Below are 20,312 nucleotides of genomic sequence, written 5' to 3'. Positions count from 1 at the left end.
CCGCAAGAAAAAAAAGTGGACGCGAGTGCGAAATCGACCGAAAAGTCGTACAAGCCCTCGCGCAACGTGAGTGCGCGCGTGTACCGCTCAATCTCGCGGCGGTTTGCGATGCTTTTTCTTGCGCGCCGAGTCGTTAAGTTCAAGCGGCACGCGGCTTCCTACAAGCACAAAGCATTCCTCGATAATTAGATACGAGATGCGTGCTCCCGCAGCAACGAAGTCGTATACTCGGTGCGCCGGGAAGTCGTATACCGCCGGCATTACACGGCGATCGTCGTCTGAACTTTCACTTCGACGCGGCCGCCGCCACTTAACGTCACGATTACAATTTTGATCGGCCGATAACAGACGGACGCTTGACGGATTTTGCCCATAAAAGGAAATGCCGTCCGCGAGCTCTCGCTGCGGGGTCACGAGCGCGCCGATACGTCCCGAATTTCCCGCGGATGATGAAATTACCGTTGGGCGAAACGGCCGATCCGCGGCGCCGGTTTAGTAATCAGCGCGTTTCGTCCTAAGTGCATTCTTTCGCCGGCGCAGCGAAAACCGTAAGGAGCCGTAAAGGAGCCTGGCAATTAATCCGTGACGTAGGCACTTCCTTATTGCCGCGGTTAATCGCCGCCGCGCGACGTACTCGTGCGCGGATAACGATAACGGGCTTCGCTCTCCTCGCAGGATACTCGCGCGCGCGCGCGCACGAAGAGATCGGCGACGCAACGGCGCCCAATCGCGATTATTCATTTCGCGTGGTGTACTTATTATCTTATTAACCGCGCGATGATGTGATATCGGGAATACGTAGTAGTGGTGGTAATGGGCGGTTTAACGCTTCGTCTGAATCGGTCCATGTATCATCGGCAAGTGGCAATAAAGAGAACCAAGTAGCGGCGCAGGCGATAACGCGAGACAACATTATTGAACTGATTAATTATTAATAGGGACGATTTTCTCACAAGCGCGACTTAATATGTTCACGACTGGAGCGTTCGCGAGCACCTCTCTCGCTATGTCCGATAAAGAAGGATCGAAATAAAGAGAACAAGTGAAAAATAATGCAGGAGCGATGTCTGAGCTAAACATATTTCAATCGCTTCGATAATCAGCGAAGGCTTCATATTCGCACGGCATAAATCCAATTTCATTTACTGCTTATTAGAGGCGGCTTCGTCTACACGGTTCGCCTCGTCAAGTTTCCAATAGAGGAAGCAAAAAAGTTGTTGTACGATTTGTATACCTTTTGCCGATCGTACCATTTATATTGCCGGTAGCATCTTCTCCGCGTTTGATCGCTCTACCAAATAAGCCGAACGCACGCGATCGGGTGATTTTAATCTGAATGATTGCCGCGAACGTACGGTAGATCGAAAGTGCCGCGCTCCGCGCGGTGGCACGCACGCGGGAAGGACACAGCGTGTCCTGACAAGGAAGTGGGTCGGCCCTGACAATTGTTTAATTGTTCGATCCGAGCGTCTCGATCGGGCGTGCACCTCGCTTTCACGTACGGACGGTCACGATCGCGCGAAGGGGAAGACCCAGATAGATATTCAGAGTTGCCTCATCAGCATCGCTAAATGAGAATATTTTATTTCACAAGCTCGCGCGATGTCTCGAGGAAGTCTCCTATGTTGCTCAGTCGACGAGTCTGTTGTTAAAACCTGGATGTGGTGCGACAAACAATCTCCTTCAATCAGATTGCAATATGCTACACATATCAGCAACACGAGCCATAGCTCGATTTTTTGCCTCCAAATCGTGGAATGATGACGGGCCGTTCTAATTTCAAACGGTCGGATACGCATGTGCGGTTGATACGTTGCGAATCTATTCGAGAACACGCGTGTACAAATGAGAAACAGTCTCCCTCATCGATCCGCGGTGATTCACCTCGAGCCGAGTGGCAGCGCCTTTCGAAGCGTTGTTGTAAAATCGGCGCGCTTTGTTGTCGAAGGTGGAGAGAAAAAATCTAGAAAACACGCACGACAATAATAATCACGGCGAGTGCCCGAAGCGGAGATCTCGTCGTGCATTCCGTTATTACGCGTTCTACTTTGATGATCCATAAGACTCGCGCAAATCTCTTCCACCTCGTTTCTCTCCTCGTTCTTCTCATCAGCATCAGCCAATATCGGGCCGATCGGCGGATTAACGAGTCGTCAAACGAGTGAAAGTTTAATGAAGGGCTTCTTTCCGGTATAAAAGCGGAAAATTAAATAATTAGAAGTAAATAAATTTTAATGAAACAAATTAAATTTGCTGAAGATTCTCAATATTCATCGCATACGGAGAAGAGATTTTTTTCTACAACAAGTAATTTAAATGAAGAACATGAAAAAAAATTTATATAGGTCATAATAAGAGTAGCGTGCTGCAGTCTGGTTTGCATAATTAAACAAAACGTTTGTCCGTATTTAATTAAGCTCCTTTGCTATGCAATTGTCATTGCTTATCTTTCCATCTTCGTTAAGTTAACATTGAGTATCAGAAACCTGAAAGAAAACCAGTCCGACACCGCTCATCAATCGTTCACGCCACTACGTGATCGTCGGTGCTCTTTGTTCCTCGTCTTTGACCGACCGCCGTATTTGGCTCACGGAAATAGCGCGCGAGCGAACGCGAACGTCGTCTCTCAACGACGGTGGGAGACGAGAACCCGTGCGGGGAAAAAAGGAGCGCTCGAGAGGGCTCGGAGCGGTGCGGAGCACCGATCGGGCTCGAATTAATTGCCGTAACACCGGTTCCTCCCTCTCGACGAGAGCGAGCGCCGCGTACGGAATTACGAACGTGTGTGGGAAAGTGTGCTGAATCGTCCGTCGACACCATTAAACAGAAGAGAGAGAGAGAGAGAGAGAGAGAGAGAGGAGAGAGAAAGATTTTCGATAGATAGCAACTTCTCACCAGAAAGAGATCTGTGTGGAAATTAATGAAACTTAAAATTTTGGACCCTTAAATCAGCGAAATAATTTTGTTCAGATATTTTTTCAATTTTTAACAATTTTTTTTAAGTTTTCATATTTTAAACAAATTAAAATGTGCCTGAGGCACATTAAATAGATGTATAATTTTACATGTCTGGACAAAATAATTTTACCGAATTCGCTGATAATTAATTTGAAGCCTCAAATCCGTAACTGCTGAAATCTCGTATTTCGTGATGCTGACATATGGATTTTTTCCGTAATCAATCCCGCGAATCAATGACCGGGAAAATCAGAAATGTCGATAATTATAACTCGGAACATTGCAAGTAAAATTTGCGTTGCGTGCAGTACGTGGAATTAGTCGTGTTTTCTTACAGTCCCATAGAAAGTAGTCGCATATTACTCTCGCTTCCCGCGCGCGTGGCTATAATTTCGATTACTTTTTTTTTCTACGAAGCAAAATATTTATTTCATATGTACGCGTCCGTGTTAAGGCGTGTCCGTCGACGTGAGAAATTTCCGATACAATATGTAAGCGCGCGGCGGACCGTGACGTTTTATTGAAAATATTCCTGTGTTAACTTTTATAACGGTACACTTAGCGGAGTAACGAGCTATTCTGTCTTTGAAGGAAATGCGCGCTTTGCGAGGTCATTACGAGTGCAATTTGCATAAACTACCTAATATCAGATTATCGTGCGTCTTATTTGGAGAAAAAGAGACGGGATGCAAAGCATTACCGTAACTTCTGCTGCGAGGATCTTGTTAATTCCCGTGTGCCTTTCCGTTTATTAAATTTCTCCCTCTCGTCACTCTTTTGTTACGTCCTTTTCGCCGCACTGTCAAGACAACTTTCTACTTTATTTTAACAATAGAAACTGCCCGCCGACATTTAATTGTCCATTAAGTAGATCGAATACACCGTAGAAGGCAGCAAATGATCGGAAAGGCACGAACAAAGATTTATTATCGACGTCAATCTAATGCACGAGTATCAGAAGTAAAACGAGCTTTCGGAAAAAACGGACTTTCATTTATCGTTCCTCCTCTTCGCGCAACGTTCGCCTTCCCCGGTGCATTTCCCCGACGCAATTCGCATTTTTTCTCGCGTTGCGTGGAAGGCTTTTCGGGATCAAGGAGAATTAGAGAAAGAAAGAGAGGAAAACGCATTCCCGAGATCAAACGGCGGATCTCGCCGGGTTCGTACCCTCTCCTTCTTTCATTCGGCTCCGTTTGTCTCCGCGGACGTGAACCGACTTTTACACCCAATTACGTGCGACGGATTGAAACCGCGTCACGTTTTACATTTACCCGCACTTTCCACTAACTATCAGCCTGTCGGAGACGGCGGCCGATATTAGAGGGCTCCTTCCGACTGACAATTACGTCGCATTAAGGCCTCTTTGCTCGAAAAAGACGAAGCAGTTCGAGAAACGCGCCGCGTCTATTCACGATGGAAATTTCTGATTTTGATCTCTCTATCGTTTCCGCCTTCTTCATGTTCGAGGAAATATTCCCTCGAGGCCGTCGTCATTTAACTTTCGAAAAACCCGACCAGTTTCCACGGATTATATAATTTCACTTTTCTCGAGATCATATCTGAAAGATAAAGTTCGATTTTTTGAATGCGCAATTTGCAATAAATATTAAGTAAACATGTCGAACATTTAAATTACATAATTTATCCGTTTCAGATATCTTTTATAAATTTGTTATAGATTTCGAATTTTTATTCGATCTTCTTCGCTCTTTATTTTTAATCTCTCTTGATGTTAGCCTTCTATTTGCATTCCGAAAAGAACTTTACACTTTTAAAAGACCACCGCTGAAGATACAACACCGACTGTCGTGTAAGTCCGCGCGCTCTCGTCACGCACGCACTAACGCGATTCTCGTAGAATGAATCTTAATAAGGAAGTGCCGGCAAGTCCTCGAAATGATGCGCGAGATTGTGTAAACTTTCACGGTGCGATCAGCGGCTGATTGTGAGTAAATAACATCGAATAAAGTGCACGCCTGGGCGAAATAATCGCGCTGCGTGCTCCACAATAATCCAGGTATAGTGCATTTTGCATTATACGCAAATTTTTTTATTTTTCCTTATAAGCGTTAAAAGCACCGACTTTCTTTCACTTTCGCACGTGTCGGCAGAACTTCCGGTTGCAAATTACATCGACAATCAAAATTGCGAATTTAGATTCATCGCCTTATATAGAATTTTCATTTCGAAGTTGAACTTTCCTTTTCGCTCGGTCTCTTTAAGCCGCTGCACAACAAGACAATTTACCTCGCTCGTGCAATTTACGCTAAAAAAATATCCTTCAACCATCGTATATTGAAAGACGTTAGACATGCGATATTTGCGTGTTTGATAAAAACTTGATTTGAAAATCTTTAGAAAATATTTCTTATATTCCGCAATTTAATTCAAATTTTATTTTGCATGCAACAAAAATATTTTTCACAAATATCGTTATATTAATCCGTAAATTTTAATGATCATTTCGTTCATTTTGCGCAAGATTTATACAAATTGGAAGCGCGTACGACTAGCGATGAATATTGGCCGCGTGAGACGAATATCCGGTCGTCAATGTATGATATATGCGATGTATTAGAAAACTGTTAGTACCTGGATTAGTGATAAATATTGGTCATCTGAGAGCTCATTAGAGTGCACCGTGGTGAAGGCCGCGTTCGTCTGTAATGATAGGAAGTACGCTGATTTCGCGGACTATTACAGGCATCGTTAGCGCGAACGGCCTGTTTCACGGTCAGACGCCCGTGTCCATGATAATAAGCGTTCGCATCGAATTGGCGATGTCTACTCCACTTGAACTGGGTGAGCCGTGCCTTCGCTTGGCGGATAGCAGTCGGCCGCGATCGATACGATCGACCGCAAATGACGCGATTAGAAGTCGATAATTGGGTACCGTTAATTGGATCGTTCTAATTTCTGAAAGGAGTAGCGACATTTTTGTATGACGTCGCGCCGTTCATTATCATACGCGCAGATATCAATCTATCTTCTGTCAAAGCAACAGATGAGACGGAGATTGTTCCTGTTAGAAGATGAATGGAAGATCGTACGAAAACGGGGGCGGTGGGGAGGGATCGAGTTTTGCGCGATGAAAGCGAGATCCCCGTGAAAAATCTTAAAAGCGTGTCAGTTACAGAAGATTTATGCGAGTACGATCGTCAATCTAGTTATAGCTCTCGAGATTTCTCTAGTTAGGCATGGCCGGTGAAAAATAATGCTCGCTTCTCCGCTGATTGCGGAGTTGCGATAACAAAATAGTAACGGCAAAAAAAAACAATATTTCACAACTTTTTCCCATATCTTGAACATGAGATTCAAAGGTAAAACGGGTCGAGTCTCGAAACTGACAGGAGAAACTGTGAGTTTTCCATTTAAGTAAACTCATTACAGCCGGAGTTCAATTGACAATTTCATTCTTTTATTTTCCTGTCGATTCTTCGAAATCGATTCAACTTTGATTGCCCATGATTAACCCTTCAAAATGATTCTTTCCGGCGCAAACTGCAAATCAATGCCGCTAAACGCACGCTTCGGCTACCCCGCACTCGAAGCTGCACTCGTACAAACGAAAGTGAGCTTCGGCTCGTAAAGTTTCACTGTAATCTTCCCCGGTGCAGTTGCCCGGCGCAAGAAAGTGAGTTTACGGAGCCCGCGGAGCGGAAGGTTCACGTTTGCCCCCTCGGTGCCACAGTGATGACTCACGAACACTCGGACTCGATCTCGCGCGAGGGCAAAAGTCTTCGAAGGCGGCTTCTTTCCATCAGATAAAGAGATGCGCCGGGCACGGCCGACGAAGGCGAGCGCTTTTCCCGTTCGGGAGGGCCTCGTTGCGCCGCACTCTCGGCTACACAGCCGCGTCTCGGCGCATATCAACGCGTAAGACAGTCCAGCCGCGCATACCTCTTACAACCGCCTGCCGCTTATCTGCCTATTGTGCGTGTGTACGGTCGCGTTGCTCCATTGCTAAGCGTCGTGTTACTCCTGCAATTTCGTTGTCCCGCGAGTAGCCGCTATCTCTGTCGCCGCACGGCAACGGAACGATAGCTCGAAACACGAACTTTCCGCTGATTATTTTTCCTCGGTAGATTGCGCACTCTGATATTCAGGCTCGCAGATACGTGCAGAAATTAAAATTATTCAGATAAAAATATCTGAATACGCCGAGATAAGATTGTTAAGGGTTGTTAATGCTGATAATTAAGCATTTTAATTAACAATGACAAGCGTGAAGAAATAATTTACATTTCTTTGTTGGACCTGAAACTTCTGTAAAAGGATACAGCTTGTGAAAATTTTTCCGCAATCTGTCATATCTCGTGAAAATAATCGGACATTATTCTTAAAAATGTCTGATTAAATGCCCGATAAATCTTAAGCAGCTCGAAATAATTTCAAAGACGTTCATAATTATGCAAATTTCGTGTACTTATCGTTTTGACAGACGCGCAGGTTTTCGAGTATTCTTTAGACTTTTACGAAAAATACACCCCATTAAGAAACCGACAGCATATGCATTGTGCTTCGCGGCGGGTCGCGCCGCTCGCGCTGCACGCCGCCGCGAGGATACATCCAGCCAGGACGTGTAAGGCCGATACCATTGTTGTTCCGAAGCGCATGCAAATAAGCCCGCGGCGACCTCTTTGGCGTGTCATAACGCCTTATAGGTATAAAGGCCGCGTTTCCTGCCACGGTGGCGACGAGCTAGTCGTCATCGTCGCCGCCGCCGCCGTTCTTTTTCTCTTTCCCTGTTTCTCTTGCGGCGAGGTTTATCGTTTCTACGAAAGACCCCACAAAGGACAGGATGTCCACGGGTCATTGAGTCTCCTTTCCGAGGATCCTATTCCCTCCGGTGGCTCGCCTATACCCTTCCGTGATCTTTTCCTCGCCGCAGACTCCGCGCGCGCGGAATCTCCTTGAAATAGATAGTTCGTAGAAACGCGAAGAAGCGGCGGGTTTCACTTTACTCCGTTGATGTGCTCTTCCGTATTATATCATTCTTAATTAATCATGGATTTGTCATTTTTAATCAACATTATTTAAAAAATCGCTTTCTCCTTTCTCTATTTGTGTGAAAGTCATGTGTGATGATACAGCATGACGCGATTTCAAGAAAAGAAAAAATATTTTATGACTTTTATCAAAAGCATTTTAATTTGCAATTTGTTGTCATCGTCGGAAGGAAATTTTGAACTAGTTGAAGAATGGACTTGTATATTGGAAATCGCTTTTTCGAACGAATTTTGTCGAAAATGTACAATATTGAACATTTTTAATGAAGATGAGTTCGATAAATTTCGTACACATCTGAGAATGAATTAAATTACGTTGAGCTAACGCAGATTAGATTGCCGTCGTTAATTATCTGCGCAGGCAAGCCAGTGTTAGAGGTTAAATTGTTTATTAGCAATCACTTTGACACTGAATTGAGGAAAAGTTATGGACTGTCTCGCTCTCTGCGATTATTTTATTTACTGCTTCGTAATTTCTCCACTCTTTCGATCTGCGCCTTCCGCGATTTTCTCAGTACAGAATGTAGAACTTTCTCATGAATGTCTTTTCATAGAAGCACGAGGCAACGAATACTTCACCTTATACTTTGTACGTGCCCTTTGGTTCCTTAATCGGACGTGAGAAACTGGTTCTTAGAATTTTCCTCACTTCTGTTTTTCCCTATTTTCACATCACGCTTCCTGCATTAAATTACGCGTAAATAATAACGTAATGAGCTTTACTTAGAATCTGCGCGATGATACGCGGTTATTGCCTTTCACTTGCTGTTCATCCTCTTTAGCGATAATAAAACTGTTAAGCTAAAATTGATCTCTTCCTCGAGCATCGTATATTTATAGAGGCCGATATCTATTTTTCAATCAGTTACTTGTTACGTCCACCGTCGGGAATGATTTATCATGATTTCTTGTGCACTTAACCGTTTGATAAATCACTGACTATGTACATGATTATATTAGAGGTGGAAGATTGCAACACAGTTCGATTAAGTTAATTCAAGATCAAAGGAATTATATTAAATTATTGAAAAAGAATTTTATAAAATCGATATTCCGCATATTAATATTCATGAATATTAATGAAAATACTTTTTTTTTTAATAGTAAGAAAAATGTATTTATATATTTTTATATCTTATTCTCAACAAGTTTTTCCGTAATTAGTTTTTCGTAAATCGATATACAAATTATGCTTTTAATGTGATTAATAGTTTCTATATTTACAGCACATTTTCAATTTAGTTGAGCGATTCACTATAAAATCCAGAAGGTCTAATGTGCATGAGAAATCGATATCAGTATATGTTTCCGATCCTTTTGAAAGCGAAATATCTTCCGCGGACCAAGTGTCGTACCAAAACTGCACACCCACACGTTACCGGTGCACGAAGGAAAACGGTAGAATTGCGTGACTGGCGGGTATCGGGTAACAGAACCTCTGGCGCCATTAGACTTACCAGTCGCTTACCGGTATTATCCCTCGCGTTCGCTGAGAGGATCGTGGAACCAAGTTCCGGCGTTCTTCGTGGCATCGCGGAGAGCCGGAAGGGACGCCGGGAACGATATCGAGTGTCCGACTCGCGCAATTAGAATGAAACGAAAGGTTAATGGGATTAACGTGCCACGCTCTCGGCAGCCCAAATAATAGCGATTTCGCGGGAATGAGCCTTTTAATCTCCGCGGATTACAATCGATCCTACCCGGGCTCCGCCGAATGCAATCGCTCGCCGACTAATAATCCCGAACTTGTGTAATGACAAGGGCGATTAAATTAAATTAAAAAAGCGAAGTAATAGCGCTTTTATACGTATATTTATACAGGAAGTGAGTTTAATCTCAGCGATGTATTCTTTGGTGAATTTAGAGTTGAAAATGTAACAACGACAGCAAACACTTTCGCTATCTTTTGTAATAAGTTGCGATTACACAATAGACACACGTGGATTGCGCCTCACAAAAAAAAAAAAAAAAAAAAAACGCTGTGCGCTCTTTATTGTTTATTTTACGTGAATAACCGCATTGCGCATTCCGCATGTTTCTTTTATTGCAGCGTAATTGTTTGGTCGACGGGTAAACGCCATAACAGCGAAACGACTGCGTTTGTAAAATTCATGCCATTCCGATGCGAAACTACCTAAACGCAATGGCTGCCGCGTGCATGCACAGAGATGTAATTTGCCAATTATTGCTAATTGAATCGAGCAAAAAATGCGCGACTGCACGGGGCGTTTAATTGCAACGGCAGGGCGCGTCCGCGCACACAAATTCCCACGTTATTGGATCGCACCGACCTTGAGAGAGGTTTTATCTTCCGCGCCATAATCCGCCTTTGGCTCCACTAATACACTGTGACTGATTTAAGGCGCGTTTATCATAAGCCCAGCGGAAAGACAGAGCCGGTTTGACGGCGGGGAGGAAGGGAGGCTATTATGAAGGAGTTATGGGTGTAGATTATGGTCAGATGAGACAGAGAGAAAGAATCCGCGTGCGACCGTTAGGAGAGATTGAGAGGTTCTCTCGTTGAAGGAAATGCTAGAGCCAAAATAGAAGGAATAAGCAGATAACGTAATCGTTCATTAATTGTGATAATCGCGCGCGCTTGGGGTCCGCGAACTCTCTCTCTCTCTCTCTCTCTTTCTCGGCCATTGCTTCTTCAAGCGCGGCATCGAAATACGTGAACGCTTACTGCGACTCGTATCGGCAATTAACTCCGTAATTAGGCGTAAAGGCGATAAACTGCGTGCACGCAGCACAACCGTACAGGCCGAGCTGGCCGATTCGATTAGCGCCTCTCCTCACAGTCTTTTTATAGAATCTCTTATCGTAACTCCATCGGTTGTCCCGTGACAGGCCCATGTATTTACTTGCGCGCGCGTGCGTTTCAGAATAATAAATTGCACCCTGTATTTTCTAACGTTTGCGGCCGCAGAGGCCTTGACTTTGATACCGGCTGGATAAATATCGCGCCGTCGATTGCTATACGAGCCTTCGAACGCGGCGCGCAATCGCCGACTGCGAGGCTCGATTACCGCCAGGTTTGCAGATACGCATAAACATAATCTAATAAAGTTCAATTTCATTCCAGTTACTTCGAAGGAGGTATAATGTTACCGATATTCGATTTGTCGAAAAAAAATTTATGCATATAAATCATTTCAATTTGCATTTCGATCAATCTCAACATTGATTATAGAATTTTTGCAAAATTTATATTAAATTTTAGGAACTCTGATGTTGGTTTCAATAATATTAGCGACGAATTCGATGACAGCGTTGACAGCGATAATGATGATGTGGATATTGAAATTCGACGACATCAAAATCAAAACGCAATTTCAGCAAAGTTATGTTCTTGGACCGTTGGATGTCGAATTCCTCACTCAACGCTAGATTCTTTACTAAATATTCTGAATCCTGTATTGTCAAATTTACCAAAATCATCCAACCTCTTTTACGGACAAACAGACATCACATTATTTTGTAACTAAAATGCTCGCTTCAGATGAAACCGAAGGGCTTATTTTGGTATCGAACAGGGATTGCATACTTGCATAGGGCTCGTTTAGAATAAGCACGGTCTGAATGGCAACCTGGATAGTGCCAGTTCATAGCCCCAGTTGCGCCAGTACTGCGATGAATCTGTGGCGCCGACACAGCCATTTACGACGATTTCGTGTATGACAAACAAATACAAATACGAAGACTAATTAAGCTTTTTGACTAGTTTCTTAAAGGAACGCGACGCCATTTCCAACGTAACAAACGAAAATATGGAAACACAAGAGACTTCATATGACGATAATGAAATTATGGTTGAAACGTTTTCCAATGAAGATAACGAAATTACACAAGAAACATCTGATCGCATAAAACGTAAGCCCATATCGTTGCAAAGAAGAAAGCAACAAGAAAAATAAAAAGCTCCAGAAAGTGCTGCATCCACTTTAATGAAGTATATAATAGAAAAAAAAAAAAAAAAAGACATTTTAACAACTGTCCAACCTGTCGATTTGCTCCACGCGAAAATGGCGGCCGGTATAGGGTGGCATGATCAAACGCGAGACGCCTTCGGTGAGCGTAAAGAACGCTTTGACGCAGACAGTTTTCGAGATATTACAATTATGAATAAATTAAAGCGTTATTTTAATGAGAGAACTGCGCTTTAATTATCGTCGCGAATAAAAATTTTGCCGCGCAATCTATCGATTTAATCGAAGAGATATCGGGAGAAACTCGCGAGAGCGATATTTATCGATAGATATATTTACAAATCTTTGTCCCAGCATGATTTTATATTCAGAGGTTGTAATTGATGAAGCTTTTCTTAATGGATTGCTCCCACTTTTAAAAATCTTAGTCCATATTGCCTTAACGTAGCAAAGAGCAAAATTTTTTCAATTGCCAGGAGATTGAATTAAATGAAATAATGGAGCAACAAGGCAATCACAAGCACACAATAATAGACATTATTCAAACATTCCCGACTATTATTCTGCAACACCATCTTCTTAATATTATAATTTTTCTGCTCCAGCTTTGCGACAATGTCGACCGAATACACAACAGAACACTTCAGAAACATCAGAATATTAACACAACTATCTTTCATGTAATTTTTTTTAAATTGTGGACGTTTATTTTATTTTATATTTATTTCACTCATATTTATTTCAAATATTTTGTTTATTAAAAATTGATATATTAATATTTTGTTTATGATAAATTTTGTAAAAGTTAATAAATAATATATAAAAGCTAAAATGAATAAAATGATATTTATTAATATATGTATGTTCTATGAGAGATTCTATAAATGTTCTATATTCTTATTTTAGGCAAATCGTTAATCGTTCTCTTGGCTTAATCAGTTCTCTCCATCTTGTATATTGTTTTCGTATTCTAAAATTAATGCTATCACCGCTAATTCGTTTATCAGACACTTCTAAAGTTTAAACTCTTTGCAAACATTCTATATATTTTCTTGCGGACATTTCTCCCCACATACGCTTTCGGTGTTCGAATGCTATTCCTCGCGCGATCTATTTCTCCGCACGTATGAAAAAAACCGCGTCGAAAGTTCATAGGTCTCGGTAGGAAGGCGAGTGCTCCGTCCTGCAGGAAGTGCACGATCCATGGATCATGCACGCTACCAATGCCTCATCGTAATCTCGCCAAACGTATCGACTGCATCGCACGTGCACGCGTCTTGTAAATATTTGTATGATATACGATGCGCCGTGCATATGCAGTCCGTAGCTTGGCACCAGTTTTGCCACGGCATGCAGTCTGTGCTCGATATCGCAAAGAAACAATAGATTTCAGCGAAACGGTAATATTTTTTTGTTCAAACCTCTTTTTATTATTCTAAATAAACAAAAATTGTTTTAAGAATAATATTAAGTGTGTCGAGTGATTATAAGGAGTCTATAAGACTTCTTATATACGCGCGCGTACGCGCGCGCGCGTGTGTGTGTGTGTGTATGTGTGCGTGTGTGTATATAGCTGTCATATTTTCATATCATTTTCAATTTATCTATGTCAAAAAAGTATCACGTTCGCAATCGCGCAAGATTTACTTGCGATCATCAGTCCACTTTCGTACATTACTCAAAACTTTATACAAAGTAGCTTATTGGATCATATCTCGATGGTTTGTAAGATGCAACAGTATAAAGTTGCGGCTTCTCTTCTTTCGCCGTGTTAAAACAGGTTGCCATACGCGACACCTGCTCTCAGACCTGAAAATTCTTTCGTGAAGCCCGAGGGCGCTTATCGAGTTTGCTCATCTCCAATCAGGTCCACTACGGGCCAATGAATAATCCTGATGATATTTCGCCGACATTAAACCGCCGCTCCTCTGCTCGCATACTTGTCGTTATTCATCGCCTTCTCATATACTCACTCGTTACTTTGCAATTATTTTCTTTGGAATTTGGCCTTCAACTCGAGAGCACCGGATATATAAATTTGCAGACAGAGGACTTTTGCGGGGATCTCTTGCTGTTCTATCGCATCGATAGAACGTATGCGAGTTTAAAAGCGATTCCGTAAATATACCTGTATGTGTGATAATTGATCACGGAAACGTTTAAGTATACAGCGTAAACCTTACGTTTGGAGCAATTAAGGCGATAGAAATAATCGCGCCAAATTACGTCTGGCGTAGCTAAACTTTATTAATTCTAGCGAAACTCGTCTTGCGTTACTTTATCGTCGGTGATTACGTTGAATCTGTTACGTTCAATGAAAACTTCGCAATTGGAGTGACGTAAAAGCTCGATTGCCGCATCTAAGCATCACGCGATCGTAATCCCCGCGAAACGGATTACGCTGCTTTGCGACAGTAAACGGTCAAACCGAATGAAAGTGTTGCTGACAGTTCCGGCGCTTCATTTGACGACCTTGAATTGCAAGTGGAAACCGAGGTACGGATATAATTGCAGCCGCAAGGACTTTCTTTTTTTCCGTTTCTGTAGATTTGCGGTGGCTGCAATGATATCGCGTAACTTCTGCTGCTCGGAGCGCGGCGAGGAAGAAATACGAAAGTATCCAGGTAGCATTTCATATACGTTTCCTAAAAGTATCCAATATTTTTTAACTATCAAGAATTATTATAAAACATCTTGACAGAAACGTTTTTGAAACCGTAATTTAAGCAACATTTTTTTTTCATGTTTTTAATAAAGAGAAAAAATTAATTTTTTTAATTCAAATGTACATTTATATCACATTTAGTTTATAATTTTAAATATTATTTATATTATTTATTTATATTCATTATTCACAGTTCACAGTTTATATTATTTATTTCAATTTATATTATTGATATCAATTTGCGTGTGAAATAATATATCTGATTGACATCTCACATATCTTTTGCTGTGTGGATATATAATATTGATTAAGAATTGTATATTGTTTTTTACGTGAGTTATTGAGTGAACTCAATTGAAATCAGATTCTTGTAAGTCCTCATGCATTTTCTTAAAACCATCAACATCACATTTAGTTAATAATGCGCATTTTTAAAGTAAAAAATTCCTTTCCATAAAAAATTTGCCTTTTTTCTCTCATGGAATTAATAAATAATGCATTTATATATGTATATGTATATATATTATATACATATACATATGTATAAATGCATTATTTTATTCCGTAAGAAAAAGTAAATTTTTTTCGCGGATAAAGGAAGAATAAATGTTTCTTTCAATGTTTACATTTTAACCAATGAGAAACATTTTTCAGAACCGTTAGGAAACATTTCGAATAAACATATGTGAAACGAACATGTGCTATCTGGATACACTTTCTGTGGTTGATTCAATAACTTGCAACACTGTGCCAAACCTTTGATCGAAACATTACATCCTTCCTGCATATTTTTTTTAAACGACTACTCGATAGCTTGTCGATGCCTTGTCGATGGTTTCCCATTCATGTCGGGAAGTAAATTCGAAATCCGTTCCATTAATGCGCTCCACTAACTTTCGACGAAATCGATCGATATAGTTAATTTGCCCCGTAAAATAAGTTTCGAGTGAAATTGTAACCGTGCCGATTGTAACACTTCTGCCCGAATCGTCATTCTTATCGTCCATGTTGCCTGCGATACGACAAGATTATAGTGTTTCCGGAGTAATCATCGCGTAATGACTCTATCACGAAATGGATCCACAGAGTTGCAGCCTCTGCAGCGTGCTGCCAAGAAACGGGGACGCAAACGATGAAAGTGCAAATTAGGTCAGATCGAGTGACAAATTGATGACAAACAAGTTGCACAAATTCGCAAAGAATTATTTGTCAGAATTCTTCGCAATTCTTTGCAAGACTTTGCAATGAATAATAAGGATTTTGAAATAGAAATAGTATCCTTTGTCTCTCGAGAATAACTATATTTTCGTAAAAAAAAGTTAAAAATTAATTTTGATATCGAATGATACAGCTCGTATAGAAAGATACCATTTTTTTCTCACACATTAGATCAGCTAGATTTTGAAAGCAAAAATATTTTCAACTTACGGAAGATAATTTTTATTTCTGATAACTTCTAATAAAACGTGGTCTTTGTTAGATCGATAGTTTGGACATCGCATCGATCTCAGAGCCTTATCGAATTTGTCCAACATAATCGTCGGCACAACGCAATCGCAGTATCGGCAGCGGGTTTCACGATTCTCGATCGGTCCTTTGTCGATCCTTTGTGTCTCGTGCCAGACAGGCGTAGTTTTCGCGACGATAAGGCGCGTCAAATCACGAGGCGCCGCCGCTGCCGTCGCCATCGTCGTCGTCGTTTTTCTTGGCAAACCGGCCATTCTTGTGCAATCCTTTAAGACCCGTATAAATTATATATCCTCTTTCCTCTTCTCTATCTACGTTGTCGTTGCAACACTTTTCTCCTTCTTTTTTTCCTCCCTCTCGCTCTCGCTTTCCTGTCTTCCCTCTCGATGGGTGTCGCGAACGACTTTTATTGCCGGTTCTGTAACCTCCGTCGTAATATGCGCGTGCATATATAGATGCCCGCTATGTCGCGAACGCTTCGCACACCTTTGCGACACTCTCGTCCGGAATATTGCGGTTGCACGTGGTCGATCGCGAACGCAATCGCAAGAGCGTGGTCGTAATTCACACGGGATTCCTCCTCGGAAGCAGTCATTATCATTCTCTCGCGAATGATCTCCGTTCGCGATTCGCGTGGGACGCTATAGTGTGCTCGCAAAATTTGTTTTCTAATTCGCAAGATAAGAGGAGCACTTGATGTTAAATATATTAAAAATATGGACTTGTTCCATTTAAAAATTTTAGTTTTTTTTTTATACTGCTCACACAGATTATTCAGAAGATCGTGAAGAATAAAAAGGAAAAAAGAAAAAAAACGTTCAATCATTTGCTAATATTTTTGTTTACCTTCGATGAAAAGTTGATAATGTACGCAATTATTCAAGTATTATCATAATTATTCAAGCGACACCGTCGGGTGTCTCTGTCTGCCGTGAAAAGTTACAAAGAGTCACACGTCGAAATAAATTTTGTTCCGGATTTTCTTTCAAGAGTATTTCTATGTCTTAGAAAATTCGGATTGTCGAACCTTCCTTGTCTGTATTGCAACTAGAATATTAATCGAATATTTATGAAATTGATGACTATTTAATATTGCACACTGCATTTAATGTGCACACACTGTGTGTACACACTTCAGGACGATCGCCCGGGCAGATCTCCGATCCGCAAGCGCAGATATCATATTATCGTTGTAGAGCCGGAGAGGTGCATTAGCATGTACCGATACAATGTTTAATTCATACTCTGGAACGTATAGCGCACGATAGAACGCGAAATATCTCAGCACTCGTTAAAAGAATCGAGGAAATTTGTTGCGATCTAATAATTTCCGTGCGAAACTCTAAGCGACTAATTAAAGCCAGCGTGTACGGCCGCCGGAAGTGTTAACAATGCGCCGGTTGTTCTCAGGAAGCGAAGCGCCGGCCACGCCAATCTCACGCAGAAGGGCACTTGACCTTCGAATCCAGTTCACGGACAGTTATCGAGCCCACGTGAATTATCAAAAGGGAGAAAGGGAGCTCTCGTGAAAAGCGCTGCATATTGAACGCGTTCGCTCGTGAATTATGCGACATGAGTTCTCGGATCGCCTCCGCCGGTGGTCATACTTATTCGAGGTTCACTCGCTGCAGACGGGGATCCTTATTACAGGAAATAGCTTTACGAGACCACGGTCGCGTCATTAAGTATGCATGGTCCGACCGCAGGCACGATTCCGCGCGTCCCAAGACGTCCGCGGAGCATGGGACCTTCTAATCTCCCACCGATCTACCACAATTCTACCCTTCTATGGTTTCGTGATAGTCGAGCCGCTTCTTATTCTCTCTTTTGTTCGCGAGTTCAAACAGCGGATCTATTCCAGTTTCGCGTTTCTCATCGAGTAGCTAGCGTCATCGAAAAAGAATTTAATCTTCTTGTCGTGAAGTAAAGATAACTTTAATACTCCTGCAATATTCCTCATTAACATTGATAAATATATTGCGATAAATACTATTTAATATACTCATGCTAAGTGTCGTCATTTATGTACATATTTTAAGACGACACATTGTTACATTTTTTTATTTACATTTGATCAATTTATATCCGCACGTGTCTTTATGCGCAAACGTAGGAATCTTAATTTGGATTCAGAGTGACTATGTATTTGCAAATTTTTTAAATATTATATATATGGTAAAACTAATTGTAAGATAGAAAAATGGCACATTGACAATGAGTAACACTCAAAAAAATGATCTTGCAATAATAGCTAAAATTTTCTAGGTGTAAAAAATTAACTAAAATAGATAAATGATTAGCAACTGTTGTGATATTGCATATGTAATTACTTAATCAGTTTAGATCAGCGCTCGGAATTAGTTGCACATTTCGGGCCGATTCCCGAGACGACGCCTCCTGTTCCCCCACTACCGCTCGACCGCTAGCGGTCGAGCCGCCGATAGCTCTGGCGCAGGAGCGTTTTATATAAGAAATAGGCTGGGTTGTTGAGGCACCTCTCAGAAAATAGTAATATTTTCTTTGCTACATAAATAATGTTTATTTTCATTAATAATTAAATATATATATATATATTATGTATTAATAAAAATAAACATTATTTATGTAGTGAAGAAAATGTTACAATTTCCCGAAAGATGCCTAAACAATCCAGCCTATTTCTAATATAAAACGCTCCTGAGCCAGAGCTATCGGCGGCTCGGCCGCCAGCGGCCGAGCGGTAGTGGGGGAACAGGAGGCGTTGTCTCGGAAATCGGCCCGAAATGTGCAACTAATTCCGAGCGCTGGTTTAGATGACAGAAACAGAATATATATCTGTATTGTTTGTGAACTTTAAAAAGAAAGTTTCTCTAAAGCGCCTATCTATATAAGATCAATCACGTGTTAGATCATGCAATGAATAACATTTAGCAATGGTACTTAAATTTTTCAGAAGCTATTGCTAGAACATTACTGCTATAAATTCTATATGTGACAAACAATGTTTTCACAGATACGAAAAATAGCGATACATTCTTGTTACGATATCTAGAAATCTAACTACATCAGCGAAATATTTTTTTGAGTGAAAGCTTCTTGCCGTAAAATAAAGTAAGAGAGATTAAATAAAAGTACCTTGTTTATCTATTAAATTTTAATTGTTATATCAACCACATTTTGCTTGGTAAATTTTTTAAATTTCATCATATATAATTTACTCAGCATGATATATTGTGTTATTTAATAGTGATAAATTAGTTAACTGGAGAATAATTAATGAAGTAAGGTAATATTCTCTATATCTAGTTGATTTATGTTCATTCTTACGTTACGATTAAATTATGCCTTTCCTACCTCACATTATCTTATCTGTCTCATTAAAAGCGATTTAAAAACATCTTAAAAAAGAAATAATTATATCTTTTGGTTTTTAAAAATGTATTACAGTCCTTACATCCAAGCTTCCTTATTTATTAAAATTTTTCATTATTACCCATATTTTAAAAATATTTAGTCTTTTAGTTTCACCATACAAAATATACGATTATATAAATAAATCTGTTTATAAGAACGCGTAAAGAATTTGAGAAAAAAATCTTACACAAGAACCCAAAGTGAGTGAAAAATTTTGAACTTATAATGGAACTAATTTGCCTCGCGTCGTCTCGATGTTATTCGAGACGTTGTGTACACCTTTGAAAATCGAAGGTGTAGGCAGGAGCGACATGCCAGGAGTCTCGTGCGTCGCGATAGGTGGGGCGTGTGGTTCCCAGTGTAGGTACGTCTTAACCTGAGATCAGTCCGGGCATCAGTGACTCCTTCTCTGCCGCAGCATCCGAGTGCAGCAGTGGAAGTCGCGCGCGAGCCGGAAGCCGGCATTAAAAACTCGAGATTTGTCGTTAGCGAGGACAGCGCGCCGCAAAATCGACGTGTCGAATCAATAATCGTTCGATATTGTGCAAGTGAACGTATCGCGTGCATTCCCGCGCGAACGAATGCACCGCGCTCGCACACGAACTGGCTCGCTCTCCTTAACGACCGCGCGCGCTCGAGCAGGAAGTAACATCGCCCGGCATGTCGCCGCGATCATCGGCGATGATGTTGACTTGATTTTTCGAAGCGAGCCTTCTCAGATGCCGGGAACGCGATGACAAATCGTTGAAACGTCGCGCGACATTACGGGATTGAAAAATGCGCCGCTACGAGATCGGATCGGGAAACATCCTGTGGACATTCCCCGTTGACACGTAGTTGATACGAGTGAGTCGAAGCGGCCACTTATCACGATTCACGTGATAAGCGTTC

General features: G+C 41.3%; 1 protein-coding gene and 1 long non-coding RNA gene across 6 annotated transcripts in view; one reads left to right on the top strand and one right to left on the bottom strand.

Moving 5' to 3' along the window:
- Positions 1–20,312, bottom strand: part of LOC136997196 (uncharacterized) — a 159,753-nt gene that overhangs the window by 79,878 nt on the left and 59,563 nt on the right. The gene's annotated exons all lie outside the window — the stretch shown is intronic.
- Positions 1–20,312, top strand: part of LOC105671159 (uncharacterized) — a 318,172-nt gene that overhangs the window by 239,287 nt on the left and 58,573 nt on the right. The gene's annotated exons all lie outside the window — the stretch shown is intronic.

This window comes from Linepithema humile, chromosome 1 (assembly GCF_040581485.1).
Source record: "Linepithema humile isolate Giens D197 chromosome 1, Lhum_UNIL_v1.0, whole genome shotgun sequence".
NCBI lineage: Eukaryota > Metazoa > Arthropoda > Insecta > Hymenoptera > Formicidae > Linepithema > Linepithema humile.
The sequence above is the reverse complement of the archived record's forward strand: the minus strand, read 5'-3'. Positions and strand labels throughout refer to the sequence as shown.